The 7,967-nt window shown below is 47.7% G+C and overlaps 1 non-coding gene across 1 annotated transcript; it reads right to left on the reverse strand.

Moving 5' to 3' along the window:
* Positions 1–313: 313 nt before the first annotated feature.
* Positions 314–477, reverse strand: LOC135278197 (U1 spliceosomal RNA). The gene has a single exon (XR_010345746.1). It is a non-coding gene; the product is annotated as a U1 spliceosomal RNA (small nuclear RNA).
* Positions 478–7,967: the final 7,490 nt, after the last annotated feature.

Genomic DNA, 7,967 nt, shown 5'->3' on the forward strand with positions numbered 1-7,967 from the left:
CTGCGTGTGTGGTTTGTGTGTGTGTGTGCATACGGCATGTGTGTGTGTGCTGCTATCTGTGGTCCTAAGAGAATGACAAGGCTCTGATTCAGCAACCCTTACGAGACACTGACGTTGATGACAATTTCCACTTGTACAGCGGAGCTTTTCTGTCTCCAAATCTTATTCATATGGATGAACTCATTTGAACATTGCAACACCCCGGGAGATAGATGATTGTAGTTTGTTTTTTTTGTTGTTGTGTGTGTTTTTTTTTTTTTTGTTTTAAGCACTGTGGTTGGTAGATTGAGTTTTTTTTTCTTTTTTAAAGAAACAGGGGAGAGCGCGAACGCAGTGCCCCGCTACCACAAATTACGCAGTCGAGTTTCCCACATTTGGGGAAATCGCAGGGGTCAGCACATCCGGAGTGCAGTGGGTAAGCCTCGCCCTGGGAAAACCACCTTCATGATCACGGTATCTCCCCTGCCAGGTAAGTATAGATTGAGTTTTATAGATGGAGAAACAGCAGCTTACACCGGTGACTCAGCATCCCAGAGCTGGGACATGGTGGCCAGGACGTGAGCCCAGGCTCCATGAGTCATGCCTCTGTCCTCTCTTCAACACTGTACGGAGACACCTTGCCAGGCCCTAGGCTAAGAAGTACATGGGAGGCCTGGGCAAGTGAGATGGGCCTGCCCTGGGGAGTTTACATTTGATGGTGAGCGAAGGGCCGGAGCACCCAATGATCTGGAGTGGTAATGTAGGTTAGCTGCAATGATGACAGAACTCACCACGTGTGGTAAGAATACAGAGCACCAGGCCGGGCGCGGCGGCTCACGCCTGTCATCCCAGCTCTTTGGGAGGCCGAGGCGGGCGATCCCCTGAGGTCGGGAGTTTGAGACCAGCCTGACCAACTTGGAGAAACCCTGTTTCTACTGAAAATACAAAATTAGCCTGGTGTGGCGGTGCATGCCTGTAATGCCATCTACTCGGGAGGCTGAGGCAGGAGAATCGCTTGAACCCGGGAGGTGGAGGTTGTGGTGAGCCAAGATCGTGCCATTGGACTCCAGCCTGAGTGACGAGCAAAATTCCAACTCCAAAAAAAAAAAAAGAATACAGAAGATTAGATAAATCTGGCAGGGGAATCCAAGAAGGTTTACTGAGGGAGGTGTCCCATGAACTGGTCTTTGTGCCAATTAAGATGTCAGTCAGCTACATATGCCGGCAACTATCCATAGCGGCTTGGCCATTAGAGACTTACTGTCCTCACCGAGCAAGAAGCGGGGAAGGAGGCAGCCACTTGAGGAGGCAGTGAAGGGCACGGCTCCTTCCCGCTCCACCCTCTGCAGAGCATGGGGTTTGTCCTCGGGCTGCAAGACGGCAGTTCTATTTCTAGGCTTTAGGTTTGCAGCCCAGGAAGGAAGGAGGGAAGGGTGAGGGTTGTAAAGCAAAAAGCCGGCCAAGCTCACGTTGACTGAATCGTAGGCTTTTGAGTGAGGTCCCAGGGCTACCCCTCCCTACAAAGGAGCTTTTTGACCTGTCAGGGCTCTCTTAGTGAGGTGGCAGCGGCATGGATATTGCCAGGGCACCAAGCAGGGTCTGCCTTATCTTTGTAGCTGGGTAGGAACCTGGCAGGTAATGGGGGGATGAGCCCACAGCGAGGCAGTGGGTGGGGAAGTGCAAGGCGGCTCCATGGAAACAGCAGGTGGTTCGCTCTGGCCAGAGGGATGTAACATTTCTGTGTGTGGTTGTGTGTGCACACCTGCCCACCTGCACATACACATGTGCACACACATGAGCTCACATCTGCACACACGTATCTATGTGTGCACACACATAGGCGTATGAGGGTGCACATGTATGCATGTGTGTGTTGCTGTGAGGAGGTGGCGATTATAATGGCGGATAAAGAATGAATTTGATCATGAAGGTCTTAAGAAGCTCAGATTCTAATCCCAGAACTTTCGGGAGGCCGAGGTGGGTAGACTGCCTGAGCTCAGGAGTTCAAGACCAGCCTGAGCAATATAATGAAACCTCATCTCTACCAAAATACAAAACAATTAGCCTGGCATGGTGGCACATGCCTGTGGTCCCAGATACTCAGGAGGCTGAGGCAGGAAGTGGAAGTTGCAGTGAGCTGAGATCGCGCCACTGTACTCCAGCTTGGGTGACAGAGTGATACCTTGTCTCAAAGAAAAAAAAAAAAGCAGCAGCCCAGACTGATTCCATGCTGAGTGCCCCTGACCACACTGAGAAGTGGCTTGGTCAGTCCCAGTGGCAGTGTGGCGGAGACTGAGGGGCAGGGAGCTGGCAGTCAAGAAATCAAAGAGATCAGTGAGGGGGTGTTAGCAGGGGTAGCTCAGAGCCACAAACCAGGAGCTGACATTTTCAGAAATGCAGCCCCTGGTAGGAGGACTTCAGAATCTTTTTTGCAGGCGTGCTAGGAGGTGGTGGAGACAGGCTGCCTAGGTTCAACCCAGCTCTACTAATTTATACGTGGCCAGTCATGACACTCCCTGGGCCTCGTTCTATGTGTAACTCAGAGAGTATCATTTTGCCAACACCCAGGAGATGGCAGTGAGATTACTTGAGCAGAGTGAGTGGCGAAGTGCTGAGTACATGTCACCTGCTGCCATGGTGTTACAGATGCAGGAGGCCCCGTTGTCCCCAGGCGGCACAGCCACAGTGTCCTCTAAAGTCGCTCCCTGCCTTTGTCTGTGCAGGCCCACGTGCAGGCTGGATGCTCAGGCACAAGCTTGCCTGCTCTTCTTCTTGTACGTGAGGCTAGCGAGCCCTCAAGCCTGGGCATTCCTGAGTAGCTTCACCAAAGCTGGAGCAGCCAGGATGTCCTGAGACATTGTTTCCAAGAGTCATTCGTACGGATCTAAAAGGCTGGCATGGTTCCCTCAGTTACTCAGTGCCCTCTCTGCCCTGATGCTTGCTTCTTTTTGCCCTCAGGAGCCTGTGGTCTTCATGGACTGGGGGAGTTGGTGCTGAGTAAAGCCCTGAGTCGGCCGTCACTCGGCACGCATTTGCTCAAAGCTCCTGCCTGCCCTCAGGTTGCCCACGTTCGCAAGGGAGGCTGACTGGTAGAAGAGCGATGGCAATTGGTGGGAGGTGTGTTACAGCGAGGGTCACCGTGTGGAGCTGTAGGTACAAATCAGGGTGCCTGCCCCAGGCGTGGGATGAGAAAGGCCTTCCTGGTGGCAGCGATGTCCACACCAAGGTAAGGAGACTCAGTCTCTGTTCTTGAGGCACTGACGTCCAGTCGGGCACACAGGCACTTACAACATGGTGTCGTAATTTCTGCTGCCAGCTATGACGGAGTAGCTCATAGCAAGCCAGCTCTCATGCAGAAGACAGAACTATGAAGGCTGGAAACTCTGCAAAGTAAAATTGACTGTGGAGCTTTGTAGAGTAAACTGGAATTGGGGGGTCAAGACCCTGGAAAGAAGGGGAACATGGTAAGGCCAGACAGACCTTCTCCATCACTCTCCGCCTCAGGGTGCATTCCAACGCAAAGCACCACAGCTTCGGCAGCGTCCTAGAGCTGGGGAGACAGCCACTGGAGTTCACGGCTTCTGGAGTTGAAGGACTCTGAGAAAATGGGACTAAAAAGGAGAGAGCAGGCCGGGTGCCGTGGCTCACACCTGCAATCCCAGTTCTTAGGGAGGCCAAGGCAGGCAGATCACTTGAGGTCAGGAGTTCAAGACCAGCCTGGCCAACATAATGAAACCCCCGTCTCTACTAAAATACAAAAATTAGCAGGGTGTGGTGGTGTGTGCCTCTAATCCCAGCTACTAGGGAGGCTGAGGCAGGAGAATTGCTTGAACTCAGGGGGCGGAGGTTGCAGTGAGCCAAGATCGCGCCTCCAGCCTGGGCAACAAGAGCGAAAATCCATCTCAAAAAAAAAAAAAAAAAAAAGAACCAAATAGAAGTTGTAGAACTAAAAAATATAACAACTAAAACCAACATCTCAGTATGTGGCTTTAACAACAGATTAGGCACAGCAGAAAAGAGGACTGATGAACCAGAATTTAGGCGAGCAGGAAATGTTCACACTGAAGCATGGGAAGAAAAAATAGGATGAAAAACATAGACAAAAACATGAGAGAAATATGAAGCATTGTGAAAAAGCTTAACGTATGTCAATTACAGTCCCAGAAGAAAGAGAGAGAATAAGCCAGAAGCGGTATTTGAAGAAATAATGGCTATGGCTGGGCATGGCGGCTCACACCTGTAATCCCAGGACTTTGGGAGGCTGAGACAGGATGATCGCTTGAAGCCAGGAGTTCAAAACAAGCCTGGGCAACAAGGCTGTTTTTTTAATACAGACCCTGCCTCCATTAATATTTTTTTAATGAGCTGGGAACAGTGGCATGTGCCTGTAGTCCCACAGTCCCAGCTACTTTGGAGGCCGTAGTCAGAAGATCACTTGAGTCCAGTAGTTCCAGGCTGCAGTGAGCTATGATGGTGCCACTGTGCTCCAGACTGGGCAACAGAGTGAGACTGTCTCTAAAAGAAATAAATAAATAATGGCTGAGGCTGAGCATTTCCAAATTGATAAGACATCAAGTCACAGATGCAAGAAAATCTTAAGAATTTTAGGCTAGGCGCGGTGGCTCACGCCTGTAATCTCAGCACTTTGGGAGGTTGAGGCAGGCAGATCACCTGAGATCGGGAGTTCGAGACCAACCTGACCAGCATGGAGAAACCCCATTTCTAATAAAAATAAAACATTAGCTGGGCATGGTGGCACATGCCTGTAATCCCAGCTACTCGGGAGGTGGAGGCAGGAGAATCACTTGAACCCAGGAGGTGGGGGTTGTGGTGCGCCGAGATCACACCATTGCACTCCAGCCTGGGCAACAAGAGGAGAAACTCTGTCTCAAAAAACCAACCAACCAACCAACAAACAAAAGAATTTCAAACAAGGTGAATAAAAAGAAGATCACAGTGAGGCACATCATTGCCAAACTAGTGAAAAATAAAGTCAAAGAGAAAGTCTTCAAAACAGCTAGCATTTAAAACATTGCTTTAAATGAAGTGGTGACAGAAGCAAGAAGAGATCACGGAGGTTGGAAGATAATGGTAGGATATCTTCAAAGTGCTGAAAGAAAGCCACTGCCGTAGCCTGGACGATATAGCAAGACCCCATCTTTAGGGGAAAAAAAAAAAGTATGGGTGTGGTGGTACATACCTGCAGCCCCAGTCCCAGCTACTTGGGAGGCTGAGAGGACAAGATGGATTGAGCCTAGGAGTCTGAGGCTGCAGTAAGCTATGATCATGCCACTGCACTCCCACCTGGGTGACAGAGCGAGACCCCTCTCTGACAAAGAAAACCATTGAAAACCTAGAATTCGAAACTAAGCTAAAATACAGTTGAAAATGAACATGAAATAAAGATATTTTTAGATAAACCAGAGCTGTCAGGACTTGTCACCAGCAGATCCACGCTACAAGAAACACTAGAGATAGTTTGTCAGGCAGAAGGAAAATTAATCCAGATGAAGGTAATAATGCCAAAAGAAATAATGAGTGTCCAAGAAAGTAAATCTATAGATAAAACTGAGTGAATATTAAATGTTTCTAACAATGATAGTAACATCTTATGGGATTTAAAACATACATAGAGCAAAAATAATTAACAACAGTACAAAAGTTAGGAAAGGGGTTTATGGAGTTAAATTTCCACTTTCTTGTATTATCTGGGAAGTGATAAATAATTTTTTTAAAGTTATGATAATGTCTTAAAACTCAAGGATGCATGTTGTAACCCCTAGAGTAACCATTAAAAGATAAATAGGCTGGGCATGGTGGCTCACGCCTGTAATCCCAGCACTTTGGGAGGCCGAGGCAGGCGGATCACTAGGTCAAGAGATCGAGACCATCCTGGCCAACATGGTGAAACCCCGTCTCTACTAAAATATACAAAAATTAACTGGGCATGGTGGTGTGCACCTATAGTCCCAGCTACTCGGGAGACTGAGGCAGGAGAATTGCTTGAATCCAGGAGGAGATTGCAGTGAGCCAAGATTTGCGCCACTGTATTCCAGCCTGGCACCTGGTGACAGAGCAGGACTCCATCTCAAAAAAAAAAAAAAAAAAGATAAATAATAGGACGCATAACTAATAATCTGATCAAGGGAGAAATAGAATAATAAAAGATGTTTGAATAACCAAGTAAAAGGGCAAGAAAGGGGAAAAAAGGAATGTAGAACAGATAAGACAAGTAGAAAACAAATAGTAATATGGTAAATTTAAACCAAATAGATCGGTAATTGCATTAAATGTAAATGCACCAGTAAATAGACAAAGATTGCCAGGATTTATTTATTTTTTTATGTTTTGAGACAGAGTCTTGATTTGTCACCCAGGCTGGAGTGCAGTGGTGCTATCTGGGCTCACTGCAACCTCTGCCTCCTGGGTTCAAGCAATTCTCCTGCCTCAGCCTCCTAAGTAGCTGGGACTACAGGTGCACAGTACCATGTCTGGCTATTTTTTTTTTTTTTAATTTTTAGTAGAGACAGGGTTTTGTCATGTTGGCCAGGTTGGTCTTGAGCTCCTGACCTCAAGTGATCCACCTGCTTTGGCCTCCCAAAATGCTGGGATTACAGGTGTGAGCTGCCATGCCCAGCCTGTGAGGCTGGTTAAAAAAAAAAAACCACCGCAAAAAACATCACCACCAGGCCAGGCATGGTGGCTCACACCTGTAATCCCAGCACTTTGGGAGGCCGAGGTGGGGGCAGATCTTGAGGTCAGGAGATCAAGACCATCCTGGCTAACACAGTGAAATCCCATCTCTACTAAAAATACAAAAAATTAGCCGGGCGTGGTGGCATGTGCCTGTAATCCCAGCCACTTGGGAGGCTGAGACTGGAGAATCGGTTGAACTAGGAGGTGTAGGTTGCAGTGAGCCGAGATCGCATCATTGTACTCCAGCCTGGGTGACAGAGTGACACACACACACAAAAAAAAAAAAAAAACACAAAAAAACCCCAACTATTTGCTATTTTCTTTCTTTCTTTTTTTTTCAGTCCAGAGGTCTTTTATTTTGTTAACACCTATGATGCCATGAAGTTATGGGGAAGAGCTTCCAGCCGCTCAGGCTCCTTCCACCGGTTCTCACACAGTCGCTTCTCTGGGTGGAGAGGCTGGTGCTTCCGTCGAACCCAGATACCTTTCTCTTTGGCTTCCTTCTTTCGTTTTCCTTCCTGCGTTTCGGGAAGCTGTCTTGGCTCTTAGGATGCTTCATGTGCTCTATGCACATTCGTTCTCTTGGCAAGAATCTTGCCCTTAACTTGTTTGTTTACAACACTGCCACAGCACGCTGGGGAGCACTGTAGACTCTTCCAGTTTCGCCACGATAACATGTGTGGGGCATTCCTTTGTGAACAGCACCCGCTCCCTTCATGTCTACAATGTCACCTTTCTTACAGATTCGAGTATACCTGGCCAAAGGGACAACTCCACGTTTTCTGAACGGCCTGGAGAACACGTATCGGGGCCTCTCCTCTTTCCCTTTGTGTTCATCATTTTGCTGAATTACTGGAAGATGGTGCTGAAAGGAAGAAGGGAACTATTTGCTATTTTCAAGAGATGCATCTGAAGTATAAGGATACAGAAAAATTGAAAGTAAAAGGGTAAATAAAATGCTGTGCAAACATACACACACATACATACGTGCATGCATGCATGTGCACACACACACACACACACACACACAAAGAAGAGAGGAGGGAACTGCTAAAACCATTATCAGACAAAATTGGCCTAAAGAGATAAAGAAGGATATCTCAAAATAATAAAAGGGTCATTCTAACAGTAAGATATAAGACCCCCAAATCTGCATTCACGTGATAACACAACCGAATAGGTTAAGGACTATAACATAGGGAACAGGAGTCAGCAACTAACTTTTGCTGGGAATGTGAATGGAGGCTTCACAGAAGAAGAGATACTTGAGCTGGCTCGCTATGGACTGAATG

The sequence above is a fragment of the Aotus nancymaae genome, unplaced genomic scaffold (assembly GCF_030222135.1).
Source record: "Aotus nancymaae isolate 86718 unplaced genomic scaffold, 86718_ANA_hifiasm-v0.15.2.pri h1tg000036l, whole genome shotgun sequence".
Taxonomy (NCBI): domain Eukaryota; kingdom Metazoa; phylum Chordata; class Mammalia; order Primates; family Aotidae; genus Aotus; species Aotus nancymaae.